Source organism: Symphalangus syndactylus, chromosome 11, assembly GCF_028878055.3.
Source record: "Symphalangus syndactylus isolate Jambi chromosome 11, NHGRI_mSymSyn1-v2.1_pri, whole genome shotgun sequence".
Taxonomy (NCBI): Eukaryota; Metazoa; Chordata; class Mammalia; order Primates; family Hylobatidae; genus Symphalangus; species Symphalangus syndactylus.
In genome coordinates this window covers 115,037,098-115,056,821 of record NC_072433.2, presented here as the reverse complement: position 1 = coordinate 115,056,821, position 19,724 = coordinate 115,037,098, and the positions used below count along the sequence as shown (strand labels likewise).

General features: G+C 38.5%; 1 protein-coding gene across 17 annotated transcripts in view; it reads left to right on the top strand.

Moving 5' to 3' along the window:
• The window catches only part of LOC129493261 (uncharacterized), a 147,155-nt gene that overhangs the window by 31,939 nt on the left and 95,492 nt on the right, over positions 1-19,724 (top strand). Inside the window, exon 4 of one of the 17 annotated variants that reach the window (XR_010114510.1) lies at positions 369-456. The exons of the other annotated variants lie outside the window; for them this stretch is intronic. The gene's annotated coding sequence lies outside the window, so the exon portion shown is untranslated. Of the gene's footprint in view, positions 1-368; positions 457-19,724 lie in introns of those variants that run through there. 17 annotated transcript variants of the gene reach the window in all.

Sequence of the window (19,724 nt, the reverse complement as noted above, 5' to 3'; positions counted from 1 at the left end):
GAGAAAAACAAAATCAATCCCAATCCTTTCTTAGCTCCCTTCCCCACTCACTATTCCAAAATTTCAGAATTATCAGATGTTCACCTTGGTACAATCAACTGGATCCAAGGGTTGATGTTTGATGAACATGGCTGCCGCGTTTTAACCTATGGCCATGCAAGTGATCAGGAGAGGCTGTTCAGAAGTAAAGGAGAGGATGGACAAACAACCTATAAATGCTGTCACATTCTCACCACTTACACTCATTCTTATTTGGAGATATTTGTTTCAATAAATTGGCACAGTTAAACTAGTAAAAGGAAATTCTTTTTAGTTCATTCATTAGTGAGGATAGTTTTTTCTAAGATTAAATTTGCTTTATCTGACAGTGGGCTATAACTCCTTCCCGTGTTTTTGAACTGCGGATCTACAAAAGAGATATCATCTGCCAAAAGCACTCTAGTTTTACTCAACTGGTAAATTATCTATTTTCTTTTATATATATATATATATATATATATATATATATATGTATTTTTATTATACTTTAAGTTCTAGGGTACATGTGCACAACATGCAGGTTTGTTGCATATGTATACATGTGCCATGTTAGTGTGCTGCACCCATTAACTCATCATTTACATTAGGTATATCTCCTAATGCTATCCCTCCCCCAAAACCATAATAGAAAATTATATGATAGAAAAAGGTCTTAAAATTTGTTGATTATTCTCAACTAAACTTGCTTCTGTGTAACATCATCTTTCTCACATAATAAATTTTATGGTTAATATAGGAAAAATAATTCTAGTGTTTAAGAAAAGGACATTAATTTTTACAGAGAAGAAATCATAACCAACTTAAAGTAAATCCGAATTTTCTATGGACTCTCATTATACAACTAGAAATGTTTCCACAGGAGAGTAAAATCTTCCAGTCAAGCACATTAAAAACTTGTAGAGGGAAAGGAATTAATAGGATAGAAGGCCCAAGGCAAATCAGGTGTTATAGAATTTCATTGGTTTTCTGTTTTCTAGAAATGCCTACATTGTTACATAAGACTGGAATCTCTACATTTTGTCAGTTCTCCTATTCTCTACTGTAATAGTTATCTAAGGCTGCATAACAAATTGCCCCCAAATTTAGCAGCTTATATGACAATTGACATTTATCACACACAGTTTCTCATGGTCAGAAATCCAGGAGGGAGTTAGCTGGGTGGTTCTGGCTCAGAGTCTTTCATAAAATTGCAGTTACGCTGTCAGCTGTGGCTGCAGTCATCTGAAGGCTTCAGAGCTCACTCATTTGGCTGTTAAAAGGAAGGCTCATTTCTTTACAACATGGGCATCTCTATGGGGTTGCTCATGGCACAGGAGCTGGGCTTCCCCCAGAAAAAATTATCTGAAAGAAGAGGGGATGGAGCAGAAGATACACTGTCTTTTATGGCTTAGTCTTGGGAGTGACAAACCATCACTTCAGCCATTTTCTGTTAGTTGCACAGATCAACCCTAATATAATGTGGGAGGGATTACATAGGATGTGAATCCTAAGAGGTGGGAATCATTGGAGGTCATCTTAGGGGTAGGATCCCACATATACCATCATCAGATATTAAAAATTGTTCTCATAACTAGAGATGTATTTGCATCTTTAGAACTCTTATTATTTTTCTTCTTGATACTCACAGTAATCTTACAAATCAACTCTAATTTTACAGTTTGAGCACAGAGACTACTTTAAACAAAAACAGGTTAATTGAATATCTGTATTCAGGCTATTGTTCATTCATTCATTCAACAATTAATTATTGAGCTCAGGGCAATGTGCTTTCTTTAGTGTACTAATGTGTCACCACTGTGTTGTATCCCCTTCTTTTTATTTTACTTATTTATTTATTTTTATTATCTTTTTATTTTACTTTAAGTTCTAGGGCACATGTGCACAACGTGCAGGTTTGTTACATAGGTATACATGTGCCATGTTGCTTTGCTGCACCCATCAACTTGTCATTTACATTAGGTAATTCTCCTAATGCTATCCCTCCCCAAGCCCCCTAACCCCCGACAGGTTCCCGTGTGTGATATTCCCCTCCCTGTGTCCATGAGTGAGAACATGCGGTGTTTGGTTTTCTGTTCTTGTGATAGGTTGCTTAGAATGATTGTTTCCAGCTTCATCCAGGTCCCTGCAAAGGACATGAACTTGTCCATTTTTATGGCTGCACAGTATTCCATGGTGTATATGTGCCACATTTTCTTAATCCAGTCTATCATTGATGGACATTTGGGTTGGTTCCACATCTTTGCTATTGTGAATAGTACCACAGTCAACATATGTGTGCTTGTGTCTTTATAGTAGCATGATTTATAATCCTTGGGTACATACTCAGTAATGGGATCACTGGGACAAATGGTATTTCTGGTTCTATATCCTTGAGGAATCTCCACACTGTCTTCAACAATGTTTGAACTAATTTACACTGTCACCAACAGTGTAAAAGCATTCCTATTTCTCCACATCCTCTCCAGCGTCTGTTGTTTCCTGACTTTTTAATAATCGCCATTCTAACTGGCATGGGGTGGTATCTCATTGTGATTTTCATTTGCATTTCTGTGATGACCAGTGATGATGAGCATTTTTTCTGTTTTTTTTGAGACAGAGTCTCGCTCTGTCGCCCAGGCTGGAGTGCAGTGGTGCAATCTCGGCTCACTGCAAGCTCCGCCTCCCGGGTTCATGCCATTCTCCTACCTCAGCCTCTCCGAGTAGCTGGGACTACAGGCGCCCGCCACCACGCCCGGCTAATTTTTTTGTATTTTTAGTAGAAACGGGGTTTCACCGTGGTCTTGATCTCCTGACCTCGTGATCCGCCCGCCTCGGCCTCCCAAAGTGCTGGGATTACAAGCGTGAGCCACCGCGCCCGGCCTTGATGATGAGCATTTTTTCATATGTTTGTTGGCTGCATAAATGTCTTCTTTTGAGAAGTGTCTGTTCGTATCCTTTGCCCACTATTTGATGGGGTTGTTTGTTTTTTTTCTTGTAAATTTGTTTCAGTTCTTTGTAGATTCTGGATATTAGCCCTTTGTCAGTAGGGTAGATTGCAAAAATTTTCTCCCATTCTGTAGGTTGCCTGTTCACTCTGATGATAGTTTCTTTTGCTGTGCAGAAGCTGTTTAGTTTAATTAGATCCCATTTTTCTATTTTGGCTTTTCTTGACATTGCTTTTGGTGTTTTAGTCATGAAGTCTTTGCCCATGCTTATGTCCTGAATGGTATTGTCTAGGTTTTCTTCTAGGGTTTTTATGGTGTTACATCTTCATTTAAGTCTTTAATCCATCTTGAGTTAATTTTTATATGCAGTGTAAGGAAGGGATCCAGTTTTAGCTTTCTACATATGGATAGCCAGTTTTCCCAGCACCATTTATTAAATAGAGAATCTTTTCCCAATGGCTTGTTTTTGTCAGGTTTGTCAAAGATTAGTTGTAGATGTGTGGTGTTATTTCTGAGGCCTCTGTTCTGTTCCATTTGGCTATATATCTGTTTTGATACCAGTACCATGCTGTTTTGGTTACTGTAGCCTTATAGTATAGTTTGAAGTCAGGTAGCATGATGCCTCCAGCTTTGTTGTTTTTGCTTAGAATTGTCTTGGCTCTGAGGGGTCTTTTTGGTTCCATATGAACTTTAAAGCAGTTTTTTCCAATTCTGTGAAGAAAGTCAATGGTAGCTTGATGAGGATAGCATTGAATCAATAAAATACCTTGGGTAGTATGGCCATTTTCACAATACTGGTTCTTCCTATCCATGAGTGTGGAATGTTCTTCCATTTGTTTGTTTCTTCTTTTATTTCGTTGAGCAGTGGTTTGTACTTCTCCTTGAAGATGTCCTTCACATCCCTTGTAAGCTGGATTCCTAGGTATTTTACTCTCTTTGTAGTAATTGTTAATGGGAGTTTGCTCATGATTTGGCTCTCTGTCTGTAATTGGTGTATAGGAATGCTTGTGATTTTTGCACATTGGTTTTGTATCCTGAGACTTTGCTGAAGTTGCCTATCAGCTTAAGGAGATTTTGGGCTGAGACGATGGGGTTTTCTAAATATACAGTCATGTCATCTGCAAACAGAGACAATTTGACTTCCTCTTTTCCTAATTGAATACCCTTTATTTCTTTCTCTTGCCTGATTTCCCTAGCCAGAACTTCCAACGCTATGTTGAATAGGAGTGGTGAGAGAGGGCATCATCCCTGTCTTGTGCCAGTTTTCAAAGGGAATGCTTCCAGTTTTTGCTCATTCAGTATGATATTGGCTGTGGGTTTGTCATAAATAGCTCTTATTATTTTGAGATACATTCCATCAATACCTAGTTTATTGAGAGTTTTTAGCATGAAGCGGTGTTGAATTTTGTCAAAGGCCTTTTCTGCATCAGATAATCATGTGGTTTTTGTCATTGGTCCTTGTTATGTGATTGATTACATTTATTGATTTGTGTATGTTGAACCAGCCTTGCATCCCAGGGATGAAGCTGACTTGATCATGGTGGATAAGCTTTTTGATGTGCTGCTGGATTTGGTTTGCCAGTATTTTATTGAGGATTTTGACATCGATGTTCATCAGGGATATTGGCCTAAAATTCTTTTTTTGTTGTGTCTCTACCAAGCTTTGGTATCAGGATGATGCTGACCTCATAAAATGAGTTAGGGAGGATTCCCTCTTTTTCTGTTGTTTGGAATAGTTTCAGAAGGAATGGTACCAGCTCTTCTTTGTACCTCTGGTAGAATTTGGCTGTGACTCCGTCTGGTCCTGGACTGTTTTTGGTTGGTAGGTTATTAATTATTGCCTCAATTTCAAAGCCTGTTATTGGTCTATTCAGAGATTCTACTTCTTCCTGCTTTAGTCTTGGGAGGATGTATGTGTCCAGGAATTTATCCATTTCTTCTAGATTTTCTAGTTTATTTGCATAGAGATGTTTATAGTATTCTCTGATGGTAGTTTGTGTTTCTTTTTTTTTTTTTTTTTTTGAGACGGAGTCTCGCTCTGTCGCCCAGGCTGGAGTGCAGTGGCGCAATCTCGGCTCACTGCAAGCTCCGCCTCCCGGGTTCACGCCATTCTCCTGCCTCAGCCTCTCCGAGTAGCTGGGACTACAGGCGCCCGCCACCACGCCCGGCTAATTTTTTTGTATTTTTAGTAGAGACGGGGTTTCACCGTGGTCTCGATCTCCTGACCTCGTGATCTGCCCGCCTCGGCCTCCCAAAGTGCTGGGATTACAAGCGTGAGCCACCGTGCTCGGCCCGGTAGTTTGTGTTTCTGTGGGATCGGTGGTGATATCCCCTTTATCAGTTTTTATTATGTCTATTTGATTCTTCTCTTTTCTTCTTTATTAGTCTTGCTAGTGGCCTATTTTGTTGATCTTTTCAAAAAAACAGCTCCTGGACTTATTGATTTTTTGAATGGTTTTTTGTGTCTCTATTTCCTTCAGTTCTGCTCTGATCTTAGTTGTTTCTTGCCTTCTGCTAGCTTTTGAATTTGTTTGCTCTTGCTTCTCTAGTTCTTTTAATTGTGATGTTAGGGTGTCAATTTTAGATCTTTCCTGCTTTCTCTTGTGGACATTTAGTGCTATAAATTTCCCTCTACACACTGCTTAAAATGTGTCCCAGAGATTCTGGTACATTGTGGCTTTGTTCTTATTGGCTTCAAATAACATCTTTATTTCTGCCTTCATTTCATTATTTACCCAGTAGTCATTCAGGAGCAGGTTGTTCAGTTTCCATGTAGTTGAGCGGTTTTGAGTGAGTTTATTAATCCTGAGTTCTAATTTCATTGCACTGTGGTCTGAGATACAGTCTGTTGTGGTTTCTGTTCATTTACATTTGCTGAGGAGTGGTTTACTTCCAACTATGTGGTCAATTTTAGAATAAGTGTGATATGGTGCTGAGAAGAATGTATATTTTGTTGATTTGGGGTGTAGGGTTCTGTAGATGTCTATTAGGTCTGCTTGATCCAGAGATGAGTTCAAGTCCTGGATATACTTGTTAACCTTCTGTCTGTTTGATCTGTCTAATATTGACAGTGGGGTGTTAAAGTCTCCCATTATTATTTTGTGGGAGTCTAAGTCTCTTTGTAGGTCTCTAAGGGCTTGCTCTATGAATCTGGGTGCTCTTGTATTGGGTGCATATATATTTAAGATAGTTAGCTCTTCTTGCTGAATTGATCCCTTTACTATTTTGTAGTGGCCTTCTTTGTCTCTTTGGATATTTGTTGGTTTAAAGTCTGTTTTATCAGAGACTGGGATTGCAACCCCTGCTTTTTTTTTGCTTTCCATTTGCTTGGTAGATCTTCCTCCATCCCTTTATTTTTAGCTTATGTGCGTCTTTGCACATGAGATGGGTCTCCTGAATACAGCACACCAATGGGTCTTGACTCTTTATCCAATTTGCCAGTCTGTGTCTTTTAATTGGGGCATTTATCCCATTTACTTTTAAGGTTAATATTGTTATGTGTGAATTTGATCCTGTCATTATGATGTTAGCTGGTTATTTTGCCTGTTAATTGATGCAGTTTCTTCATAGCATCAATGGTCTTTACAATTTGGCATGTTTTTGCAGTGGCTGGTGCTGGTTCTTCCTTTCCATGTTTAGTGCTTCCTTCAGGAGCTGTTGTAAGGCAGGCCTGGTGGTGACAAAATCTCTCAGCGTTTGCTTTTCTGTAAAGGATTTTATTTCTCCTTCACTTATGAAGCTTAGTTTGGCTGGATATGAGATTCTGGGTTGAGAATTCTTTTCTTTAAGAACGTTGAATATTGGCCCCCACTCTCTTCTGGCTTGTAGAGTTTCTGCCAAGAAATCCACTATTAGTCTGATGGGCTTCCCTTTGTGCGTAACCTGACCTTTCTCTCTGGCTGCCCCTAAAATTTTTTCTTCATTTCAACCTCAGTGAATCTGACAATTATGTGTCTTGGGGTTGCTCTTCTCAAGGAGTATCTTTGTGGTGTTCTCTGTATTTCCTGAATTTGAATGTTGGCCTGCCTTGTTAGGTTAGGGAAGTTCTCCTGGATAATATCCTGAAGAGTGTTTTCTAACTTGGTTCCATTCTCCCCGTCACTTTCCGGTACACCAATCAAATGCATATGTGGTCTTTTCACATAGTCCCATATTTCTTGGAGGCTTTGTTCATTTCTTTTCACTCTTTTTTCTCTAATCTTGTCTCTTGCGTTATTTCATTAATATGATCTTCAATCACTGATACCCTTTCTTCCACTTGATCGAATCGGCTACTGGAGCTTGTGCATTCATCACGAAGTTCTCGTGCTGTGGTTTGCAGTTCCATCAGGTCATTTAAGGTCTTCTCTGCACTGTTTATTCTAGTTAGCCATTCATCTAACCTTTTTTCAAGGTTTTTAGCTTCTTCATGATGGGTTAGAACATGCTCCTTTGGCTTGGAGAAATCTGTTATTACCGACCTTCTGAAGCCTACTTTTGTCAACTTGTCGAACTCTTTCTCCATCAGTTTTGTTCCCTTCCTGGTGAGGAGCTGCAGTCCTTTGAAGGAGAAGAGGCACTCTGGTTTTTGGAATTTTCCACTTTTCTGCTCTGGTTTCTCCCCATCTTTGTGGTTTTATGTACCTTTGGTCTTTGATGTTGGTGACCTACAGATGGGGTTTTGGTGTGGATGTCCTTTTGGTTGATATTGATGCTATTCCTTTCTCTTTGTTAGTTTTCCTTCTAACAGTCAGGCCCCTCAGCTGCAGGTCTGTTGGAGTTTGCTGGAGGTCCACTCCAGACCCTGTTTGCCTGGGTATCACCAGTGGAGGCTGCAGAACAGCAAATATTGCTGCCTGATCCTTCCTCTGGAAGCTTCATCCCAGAGGGGCACCCGCCTGTTTGAGGTGTCTGTCGTCCCTTACTGGGAGGTGTCTTCCAGTCAGGATACATGGGATCAGGGACCCACTTGAGGGGGCAGTCTGTCTGTTCTCGGAGCTTGAACGCCATGCTGGGAGAACTACTGCTCTCTTCAAAGCTGTCTGACAGGGACGTTTAAATCTGCAGAAGCTGTCTTGCTGCCTTTTGTTCTGCTATGCTCTGCCCTCAGAGGTGAAATCTAGAGAGACAGTAGTCCTTGCTGAGCTGTGGTGGGCTCTGTCAAGTTGGAGCTTCCTGGCCACTTTGTTTACCCTGTGAGCTACTCAAGCCTCAGCAATGGCGGACACCCCTCCCGCTGTCAAGCTGCAGCATAGCAGGTTGATCTCAGACTGCTGCGCTAGCAGTGAGCAAGACTCCATGGGCATGGGATGTGCCAAGCCAGACGTGGGAGGGTATCTCCTGGTCTACGCATTGCTGAGACCATGGGAAAAGAGCAGTATTTGGTCAGGAGTGTACCGTTTCTCCAGGTACAGTCTGTCACGGCCTCCGTTAGCTAGGAAAGGGAAATCCCCCCAAACCCTTGTGCTTCCTGTGTGAGGCAATGCCCTGCCCTGCTTCAGCTTGCCCTCCATGGGCTGCACCCACTGTCCAGCCAGTCCCAATGAGACAAAGCAGGTACCTCAGTTGGAAATGCAGAAATCACCCATCTTCTGCGTCGATCTTGCTGGGAGCTGCAGACTGGAGCTCTTCCTATTCTGCCATCTTGGAACCTGACCAGTGTCCCCTTTTAAAAAAAAAAAAAAACAGGTTTATTGAGAGATAATTCATGTATTATACAATTCACAGATTTAAAGTCTAAAGCATCTCTTTTTAAACTTTATTTTTCAAGAAAAATGGCCTGACAGTATCTAAAATTGGGGGCTGTTCTTATGAATCAAGATATTTGGCCACCCTATGCACTTAAATAAGAAAGTCCAACCTTAAGATTCCATGGATATATATTCTTCTATTAGGGCACACAGGAAGACATAGATGCCTTCTTTATTCCTCCTGTTATGGCTCCACAGAACTCCAGAAACCTAGAGGGATATTGAATATTTAGCAAACAGGACCAAACAAGTAACTTCAGTGGCCTACAGACCTATTTACTTTTAGATAAGTTCTCTAATCACACCCCTATCATTGTATCCCTAAGAACATATAAACGAAGCCCCAATGGTGACTGTAAAAGACATGTTACCAAATTATCGGTACACACCCAAATACTGCTACTCCAAATAATCAGGTCACCAAGGAAAGAAAGTTATATTTTAACTGGAGATATTCTAAAAAATCAAAAGATGCTTTCACATGCTCTTTAAAACAATCATAAGTGTAAATCAAAGCAGATATTTATCTTAAGGGAAATGTGATATACATTCTTTTATTTCTCCCCTTTGGGATAATTTTTAATTGTTAAAAATTATACAACTAGTACATGTACACTACAAGAAATTAGAAAATACATAAAGCCAAAAGTACAAGAATTGTAAGAACTCTTGATGCTATTATTCAGAGATCCTGTGTATAAGTTCTGGTGTATATCCTTCCAAATATTTCTTTTGGTGTATACTTACATAAATTGTAGCTGGTATATTGCAAGCTTCAACAGTCTATAATTAAAAAACTAGGCTTGTATGAATATTTGACACCCAGATTATTTCCAATTGTTGTGTAGTCTATCTATCTTGATCTCCGACAGGTATCTATCACCTTCTTTCCTCCCTGCCCTGGCTCCTCTGGGTCCATGTTTACTATTGTGGTTCCTGAAGGAACCTCATCATCACCATTGTTGATGGTGTCCCCTGCCTGTGTGAAGGTTCTCATGGTGCTTAGAAGGCTGGCAAATATCTTGCAGGCCTCAAAACAGCATTGCCATGTGCCATGACTCTCCTTTAGCTTCTTAGAGCTCAATTCCCTATCAGCAATCCTGCAAACAAACATGAATGTTTATTCATTAAAACAAGTGACATTTTCAAGACAGTGAGATCTTAAGCTAAATATATAAAATAAAACATTTATCTCGAAGAGACTAATACTTGTCATACAATAAGAACACTTAGCTTACCTATACAGCCAGCCTCCTGTGTGAACCTCTTTGTGCTAAAACACTCAAGTTTTGGGGGCTCACCATCTCCAACATCTATCCAGGTGAGAGATCAGTGTAATACTCACATCATTAAATGGCCTATGGAGGATTTTCAGGTGAAACAAGCAACAGTCTGCCCTAAAAGCAGATCCAATAACTGCAAAAGAAACAACAGTAAAATCCAGTTCACTCCTATGACAATTATGTAGGTTCTTATCTTCTCCATCCAGGTTTCAATTGTCCAAGTTTCAGTAAAGGTACAAGTGTAAAGTTCTTGCTCCTTATTAGCTGTCTCAGCTATTAACTCTGGTTCCTCTGAGGAGGGTCTTTACTATAGGTTGGGAATAGGAAAGGGGAACTTTTCCATTTTAATGCTTGAGGCATATGTAGACTTTTAAGTTGTTGCAATGTAGACATATTTGTATATTAGTGGCATTTGTGGATCACGAGGTCAGGAGATCGAGACCATCCTGGCTAACACAGTGAAACCCTGTCTCTACTAAAAATACAAAAAAAATTAGCCGGGCGTGGTAGCAGGCACTTGTAGTCCCAGCTACTTGGGAGGCTGAGGCAGGAGAATGGCGGAAACTCAGGAAGCGGAGCTTGCAGTGAGCCTAGATCACGCCACTGCACTCCAGCCTGGGCGACAGATTGGGACTCCGTCTCAAAAAAAAAAAAAAACAAAAATCTGCCAACATCACCACCAACAAAACAAAAGTAGAGATCCAGCCCCAAACATGTTGAAGCAGTCAGAGCAAAGCTCATGGTGTATCTCTTTTTAATACACTGTTATTAAACTGGTTACCTCTTACAGGACTCTGTAAAAGTAAGATGCTGTTCTTGTTATTCTCAGATCTTATAAAACTCACATCACTTAGGATTCTTATGGTTGCATATAACGGAAACCCAATTGAGAAAACTTAAGACAAATGGAAAATTTATTAAAAGACTATAAGTGTGAGTTATGGAAACCTGCTACTGCAACATATCCAGGCCTCCAGTATCTTAATGGATGGGAAAACTGCAGGTAACTGTATCAGTTAGCTAATGCTGTGTTACAAGCCGCCCTTATAAAAACCACAATTTACTATTTTTCACAAGTCTATGGGTTGGCTGGGCAGTTCTGCTCATCTGGACTAGGCTTGGATGATCTCAGGGGAGCATCTCTTTTTCTCTTTAGTCAGTTGGTGGGTCAGCTATCTCCTGGCTTTTTAGGATGATCTTGGCTGTGGCACCATAGCTGTGCTTCTTATCCTTCCAGCAAGCTAGCTAAGCATGTTCTTAGGGAGAAGATGGGTCAAAGATAAAAATTGTAAATATGAAAAGCTTCTTGTGATTAAGACTTGAAACTGGCACTCTGTCACTTTTGCCAAGTCACAAGTCCAGCCCAGATCTAAGTGATGGGCCACTGGCTCCACCTCTTGTTGGGAAGACCTGCAGTCATATTGTTAAGGGAGTGGCATACAGGAAGGGGGTAAAGAATTGGAGACAGTTATGCAATCTGTCTCCTGTAGTAAACCAGGGAAGGGTTGCTTATTCTTCTTTTACTGCAGACCAGCTTTCTCTTTTACCTGGTCCATATAGTATGGTAGTAAATGGCCACTGCTACCAGCTTCCAGGTTTACTTTTTTTTGAGATGGAGTCGCCCAGGCTGGAATGCAGTGGCATGACCCCGACTCACTTCAGCCTCTGCCTCCCAAGCTTAATTGATCCTCCCATCTCAGCTTCCTGATTACCTGGGACTACAGGCATGCACGACCACACCTGGCTAATTTTTTGTATTTTGGGTAGAGACAGGGTTTTGCCATGTTGCCCAGGCTGGTCTTGAACTCCTGAGCTCAAGTAATCCTCCCGCCTCAGCCTCCCAAAGTGCTGAGATTACAGGCGTGAGCCACTGCTCCCGGCCCAAGTTTATATTTTTGCTGTTCAAGAAGATAGGCGAAAACTGAAACCTCTACCTACACCATATAGCCTGGAAGAGATCTCAGTGGCTCATCTTGAGTCAGATGCCCACTCATGGTTCAATAAATTATGGTCTAGAAGACAGGGTCATATGGATGTTTCTATTACAGCCATACAGATGGAAGGAGAATAGAGGATAATTATCAGAGAAGGAAATAGCAACACAAATGTTATTCAAATATAATTACAGAACTTACAAGTGGTTCCAATGTGTCTTCAATTATTTTAGGAGAAATATCCTTTTGCATCTATGGCTTAGGTCATGAACAAAAGAGGAAGATGGATCCCTGTGCTAAGCAAGAGCCTGGGTTCTAGGATGAGACTGCCTATGTTGGTATTTGCCATCTGCTACATCCTGATTGTGTGATGTTGGGCAAATTCTTGACCTCTTTGTGATGCAGCTACCTTATTAGTAAAATTGGGAAGAAAATGATTCCTGCCTTGTAGATTGTTATGAGGATTTAATTAGCAAATGGATAAGATATGTGTAACAGTGTCCATGCATTAGTAAATTCTCAAAAAATGTTAGCTATTGATATTGTTATTACCGTTAAAGAAAAAGTGGTGAACACTGAGTATAAAATCCAGCAGTATAGCACTTGTCATTCCTGTCTATTAACCCTCGTTGTCCAATGTATTTGCTAGGTGCCGGTAGAGATTCCTAGTTTGAAATTAAGTTAAATTTGTCACAGGATATCTTTATTGGAAATCCCAGATATGTGTTTACCATTCTGACTATTAGTCATCTTTTTTTATTTTTTTATTTTTTGGGGGGGCGGACAGAGTCTCGCTCTGTCACCCAGGCTAGAGTGCAGTGGTGCGATCTCAGCTCACTGCAAGCTCCGCCTCCTGGGTTCACGCCATCCTCCTGCCTCAGCCTCCCAAGTAGCTGGGACTACAGGTGCCTGCCACCACGCCCAGTTAATTTTTTGTATTTTTAGTAGAGGTGGGGTTTCACCGTGTTAGCCAGGATGGTCTTGATCTCCTGACCTTGTGATCCACCCATCTCAGCCTCCCAAAGTGCTGGGATTACAGGCGTGAGCCACCGTGCCCAGCTATTAGTCATCTTTTTAAAACATTCTTCCAGATTTATGTGTGTATGCTCACTCTGAATATTAGTCATCTTTTTAAAACATTCCTCCAGGTTTGTGTGTGTAGGCTCACAAAAGACACAAAGAGTTAAGTCAAAATGTACAAAGACCAGGAAGGCGAGTCTGTCAGTAGCAGCAAAATGAAGATGTGAACAATCAGAAGTTTAAGGATCAGACAGTGACCTTCTGCTCCAGGCTACAGTAAATCAGAAAGGCACAAAATTTTGAAGGAAGAAAAAAGATTTGTCTTTATATATATTTTTTCCCTAACTACTATACAAAGCCCCAAAGCCTGGAAGTGTTAATTATTCTATGACCAATAGTCCTAGCCAAAAAGAAAAAGAAAATATTTAAATATTGAAAGATTAATTATAGATAATTTAAGCCATATGACATAGAATGCAAATAGGAGTTTAGCGGCCACCGAATCAAGAACTTATTGTAGCAAAAATAAGAATTGTCTGTTTAAATTTTTAAAAATTTACTATGTAATTATTTTGAAGGTCAGATTGTATCAAATGAACCCAGTCTAAAACTACATGCAAAATATTATGAAAATGTATTAAAATAGCTTCTTGTGTTTTATTTACCACACCTACATTCTTTGTGCATATTCACATAGGAAGCAGCTAGAACTCAAGCAGGCAATTCCTTTATCTCATCAAAAATAGAAGCCAATAGTTGTAATGACTCACTTGTTTCCTTCTGCTTTCAATCCTTATCTTGGGACCACAGATTGCATTAGTTTTTTAAGTAATTGTACATCTTTTGTGAAGTACTTTGAAATGGTATGGCTATGTTTAGAATTCCTAAACAAAGCTAAGTTTGTGACTGAGCCCTGTCTCTAATGCTGCACTTGGTATGATTGTGAGATCCTGCACAAGTCACTGACAAAAGGATCAGAGCCAAGCACTTAGTTAAATTAAGAGATTTTCCTATAGTTCAATCAATTTGTCATACTTTTCTTCACTTCTGAAATGTACTATGAGCATGTCTAATTATAAATTCTTGGTAACCTGATGCTTAGAATTTTTTTCTTCTGTATTGTCCTTGACACCAATTTCTTTTTTCTCTGCATGAAATATAATTCAGAAGTTTGAAAACAATGAAGGTCCATATGAGATTAACCGAGGCACAATGGATTTGATTATTAATACAATGTTAAAATGTGAGGAGTGGAGTGTAATGGAAACTGCTAGTAGCTCCCCCAAATCCATTTTCCACTTAGTCTGTATTAACAAAGCCCCGGTGTCCATCTGGGTACATGGCTGCCCCATATCAAAGCTATGTTTCTTAGCCTTCCTTGCAGCTGGGTATGGCCAAGTAATTCCCTTCTGGACAATGAGATTTAAGTGGCAGTCATGTTTGACTACCTTTGGACTTTCATGTGAGAGTGTTAATTACCTCCACACCTCACCACCCATCTGCATTTCATTCAATAAAGGAATAGTGGGAAATGATAATAAAGTAGTTATTATTAGTAATTAGTGATTATCATTGCGTACTATAAAAATAAAGAAGCATGAGAGAGAGCTAACCATACCTTTGTCTGTAAACAGAGTGACAGTCGTGAGCCTTCACCTGCATTCTCAATTTCAGTAGAAGCAGATCCATCCTTAAAAATACAAAATATTTGTAAACTGATGGTTGCTTTTCAATTGAAGGTTATCGCGTATTTTAGACAGTACCCACTGATTTACCTCTGTTAAAGGTAAAAAATGGGAATTGGATCCAAATCATGGCAAGAGAGATTTGTGCTATAAAGATAAATTTAAGGAAGAATTAAAAATACTAAAGATGATTAAAATCTACATAAAAGATCTCAGTTTTGACTATACTTGAAAATAGGATAAACAGATGCATTTTGTATTCCAGTTTCTTCAGTCTCCTTTCTGATACAGAGTTGGATGAGTCCCCTACATATTGCATCTATTTAAAATTATAGAAGCACTTTTCTGTGAAAATAAAATACAGTATCTTTTCTTATTTTTATGTTTCTAACGAGCATTACTTTAAAAATTGTATTCACATTCAGACATAAGTGATTCTTAGGGAAGATCAAAAAACACAGGCTTACATTTTCATTTTTGTCATGCAAGTTCTTAGGTAGTCAACTAAATATATATTTAATCGTATCAAGGCATCCAGTTAAGCTATAATTTCTAAGCCATTTTACAGGTCATATAAAGGACAAAGATATCTTCATTGCATACTGTAAATATTTTGTTTAAAACATCAGGTAAGATTGCATATAATTATAGTTTTCTTTATCAAATTTAGAAGGCTATCAACCACAGCACACATTCATTCCACTAGTCATTTTAATCAAGTCTGAAAAGCATAGGGCAAACATCACTCCAATCAGTTGTCATCTAGACCCTGGGGCAAATATGCTTAAGCAATGCTGAATTCTCTTGGACATGAGAAAAGAAACAATTGTGAGAAGAATCTGCACTTCCTTGTAGTAGCCTCTGTGCAAATTCTTGAATGCTGGCCATCTCCTTTCACTAGAAAAAAAAAAAAAAATGAGGCAATTGATGAATTTCTGTTAATTCTACTACTCCTACAACAATAGCAAAACTGATGCTGTTTTTTTTCTATTGTTACTTGAAAGAAATCTTGTAGAACAACCATATTTCTTTAAATATATCTGGGCAGCTGAATCTCAGGGTTTTTTCCTAAGTTTTATGAACACACACTATGAAGATATGATAACCATACCAGCACGTTTCCTGACTCTTCTATCTTCTCTCTAATTTTGATTATATTCTACTCATACTGAACATTGACTTGGATAAAACATAACATCATTGCTGAAGCATTCTTCTAATTATCTTACCATGATAGTCTTTATACATTTTTAAAATTATTTTTTTCTGGTGAAGAAAGGAAGATGGACCTGGAAGTAGGAGACCTAGATTCAATTTTCTGCTTGTGACCTTAATTTGTAGTGTGACTTTGGGCACCCAGGGTTGCAATGTGCATGGCTGTCTTATCTGTACTATGAGGAGAATTAGGCTAAAAGATTTCTGGGATATTTTCCTCTAAATTACAATATGCTAAAGTTACAGTTTAAACAAATGTTTAAAAATATTTGTTTATTTGGTATACTCAGGTAAATACCCCTTCTTTTTTTTTTTGCTTTAAAAACTATAAACCCTAGAAATGGTAGCACTTATGGTTTAATTTTAGTGGGAATTTGAAGAGGATCTTTATTGATGTTAAAAAAATTATAACCATATATCTCTCTGAAATGAGTTTTTGGATTCAGTATGATTATTTTATACTTGATGAGAATTCAGATATAGAGCCAGAAGTTACAACTCAGAGTTATACATGGCATAAGTTAAATAATGAACAAGTCTGCAAATTTATTACTAAAATAATATTTTTGTGGGTTTTGTTTGTTTTACAAACCCTACTAGTATGCCCTCTGAATTTACCAGTGCTTAAACTTTTGGAGAATAAATGTGGCATTTTAAGAAACTTTATTCAGATTATTAGAAACTGTAGAAGTAAAAACCTTCTAAGGTTGAGCTAGATCTCATTATAATGCAAAGTTTTGATGTTAGCCATTTCTGCAACCTGCAGTGCTATTTTTCTGGTTCAGTAACCATTAACTGGCCATCTCAAGACCTATTCCTCTTTTTATTCCTATTAAGTCCCTCCCTCCCCCGCCTCTGCCCAGCCACTCATCCTGCCTCTCTGTACCATTGATTTATGGTGCAGCTCACTCTGACCTTTCTCCACCAGCTGCTGACCAGGCACTGAGACATCTCAAGGGAATACAAAATCCTGGGGCCTCATAGAATCAGTGCAGTCTGTCTATCTGTCATCTACCAAATTTCTCTCTTCATTGGCTTTAGCTACAGAGCATTCTTCCATTGTCGGGTACGTGTTGATGTTTATGTTGTATAATAAATACAGTTAACATCATTTTATATCAACACCAATTTTCTGTTTTTTACAGATTTTACCCAGATCATCATCAGTTTATGTATTCTTTCTTGACCCTCAAACAGTTACCCGAAAACTAATCTAAATCAGAATCATGCATCAGAAAACTTATAATTTTTTAACTTTGCCTCAGGATTTTTATTACCACTTACCTTAATTCTTAGCTGATTTATATTGATTTTACAATTCTGCAGAGAAAATGCCAGATTATTTGGAAGATAATAGCACAGTTTCATCAGCTGCTGAATGAATACAGATAAGGAAAGAAAGAACTATAACTTAAGGAGCACCTGATTTATAAGCAAAAGACAAGCACTTCAGACTGATTAGCCAACAGCTGTCTTCATTTTTCTGAGGAAAATCTTTGGAATATGGTATCATAGTCTCCTAACTTTAGCATGCTGATGTGGACTTCAGAACAGGTAACTTTTAGATAACCAAAGGCTGTGAAGGGCTAAAAATCGAGGACATTCTGAATCATACTTCGCTTGAAATTATAAGTTGAGCCATGATGAATACTCTAAGATAAACTAAAAATCTTTGTTGAGAAATGTAGACAAGAAAGGAAAGTTAGGTAATCAGAAAACCCAAATATATAGACAGAACATTGTTCAAAAGCATGCCTGAATTAACACTGATGAGCTGTCTATGTTTCTATAATTCCCAGATGTACTTGTAAGCTATATACTTTCAATTGGTATCGTATTTTATGTGTGACATTCATAGTTAGAAACATTGTCATGATTTAATCACTCGCTCTTGGAGAAGAAGCTAGAGAGAAATAAAGTTTTGGGAACTTTATTTTCATTTTAACTTTTATTTTAGGTTTGGGAGTACATGTAAAGGTTTGCTACATAGGTAAACACATCATGGGGGTTGGTTGTACATATTATTTCATCACCGAGCTATTAAGCTCAGTACCCAATAGTTATATTTTCTGCTCCTCTCTCTCCTCCCACCTTACCCCCTCAAGTAGACCCCAGTGTCTGTTGTTTCCTACATTGTGTTCATAAGTTCTTATCATTTCTATCCCACTTATACGTGAGAACATGTGGTATTTGGTTTTCTGTTCCTGCATTAGTTTGCTAAGGATGATAGCCTCCAGCTCCATCCATGATCCCGCAAAAGACATGATCTTGTTCTTTTTTATGGCTGCATAGCATTCCATGGTGTATATATACCACATTTTCTTTATCCAGTCTGTCATTGATGGGCACTTAGGTTGATTCCACATCTTTGCTATTGTGAATAGTGTTGCAGTGAACATTCGTGTACATGTGTCTTTATGGTAGAATGATTTATATTCCTCTGGGTATATATCCAGTGATGAGATTTTTGGGCCAAATGGTAGTTCTGCTTTTAGCTCTTTGAGGAATCACCATACTGCTTTCCACAATGGTTGAACTAATGTACATTCCCACCAACAGTGTATAAGTGTTGCCTTTTCTCCATGATCTTGCCAGCATCTTTTTTTTTGACATTTTAGTAATAGCCATTTTGACTGGTGTGAGATGGTATCTGATTGTCGTTTCGATTTGCATTTCTCTAATGATCAGTGATGTTGAGCTTTTTTTATATGCTTGTTGGCCACATGTATGTCTTCTTTTGAGAAGTGTCTCTTCGTGTCCTTTGCCCACTTTTTAATGTGGTTATTTGTTTTCCTCTTATAAATTTGTTTAAGTTACTTATAGATGCTAGATATTAGACCTTTGTCAAGTGCATAGTTTGCAAATGTTTTCTCCCATTCGATAGGTTGTCTGTTTACTCTGTTGATAGCTTCTTTTGCTGCACAGCTCTTAAGTTTAATTAGATCCTGCTTGTCAATTTTTCCTTTTGTTGGCGATTGCTTTTGGTATCTTTGTCATGAAATCTTTGCTCATTCCTATGTCCAGGATGATATTGCCTAGGTTGTCTTCCAGGGTTTTTATAGTTTTGGGTTTTACATTTAAGTTTTTAATTCATCTCGAGTTAATTTTTGTATTTGGTCTAAGGAAAGGGTCAGCTCCAATCTTCTGCATATGGCTAGCCGGTTTTCCCAGAACCTTTGTTGAATAGGGCATCTTTTCCCCATTGCTTATTTTTGTCAGCTTTGTGAAGATCAGATGGTCATAGATGTACTGCATTAGTTCTGGGCTGTCTTTTCTGTTCCATTGGTCTGTGTGCCTGTTTTTGTACCAGTACTATGCTGTTTTGGTCACTGTAGCCTTGCAGTATAGTTTGAAGTCAGGTAACATGATGACTCCAGCTTTGTTCTTTTTGTTTAGTATTACCTTGGTTATTCAGGCTATTCTTTGGTTCCATATGAATTTAAAAATAGTTTATTCTAGTTCTGTGAAGAATGTCATTGGTAATTTGATAGGAATAGCATTGAATCTGTAAATGTTTTGGGCAGTATAGCCATTTTGATTATATTGATTCTTCCTATCCATGAGGATGGGATGTTTTTCCATTTGTTTGTGTCTTCTGTGATTTATTTGAGCAGTATTTTGTAATTCTTATTGTAGAGATCTTTCACCTCCATGGTTAACTATATTCCTAGGTATTTTATTCTTTTTTTGTGGCAATTGTGAATGGGATTGCCTTTCTGATTTGGCTCTTGGTTTGGCTCTTGTTGATGTATAGGAACGCTAATAATTGGGATCTCTTTTTAAAAAGTATGCTGAAACCATTTATAAAGAGAAAAATTCAAAATATTGAAAAACATGTAATGTTAACCAGCTAATTTCTAGACTTGCTTTTAGATTACATGATCACTCTTTTTAG